The sequence below is a fragment of the Octodon degus genome, unplaced genomic scaffold (assembly GCF_000260255.1).
Source record: "Octodon degus isolate 3935 unplaced genomic scaffold, OctDeg1.0 scaffold00189, whole genome shotgun sequence".
In the NCBI taxonomy this organism is placed as follows: domain Eukaryota; kingdom Metazoa; phylum Chordata; class Mammalia; order Rodentia; family Octodontidae; genus Octodon; species Octodon degus.
In genome coordinates this window covers 3,355,770-3,356,346 of record NW_004524765.1, presented here as the reverse complement: position 1 = coordinate 3,356,346, position 577 = coordinate 3,355,770, and positions in this window count along the sequence as shown.

The following is a 577-nucleotide window of genomic DNA, read 5'->3' as shown; positions in this document are numbered from 1 at the left end:
GAACCAGAAAAGACCTAGAATACCAAAGGAAATCCTGGGCAACAAAAACAAGGCAGAGGCAGGAGACATTACAATTCCTGACTTGAAATTATACTATAAATCTACTGTGATAAAATCAGCATGGTATTGGAAAAAAAATAGAACTGAGAATCAACAGAATAGATTATAAGATGCAGAAGCAACTAAAAACACACTCAGCCACCTTATCTTTGACAAAGGGCCCAAGCATGCTTACTGGAAGAAAGATCATCTCTTTAACAAATGGTGCAGGAAAAGCTAGCACTCTACATGCTGAAAACTAAAACTTGACATAGGTCTATTACCATACATTAAACTAAAGTCAAAATGGATTAAAGATCTAAACAGTAAATCACCTGGAAGAAGGCCAGGGAGATGGCTTAGTAGAATAAGCTCTTCCCTGGCAAGCACAAGGCCCTGAGTTCAATCCTTAGTTCTGCCAAAATAATAATAATAATAATAATAATAATAATAATAATAATATAATAATAATAAAGTCAATCTCATGGAAAAGAAAGTAGGAGAAAATCTTGAAGACATAAGTGTAGGCAAACAATTT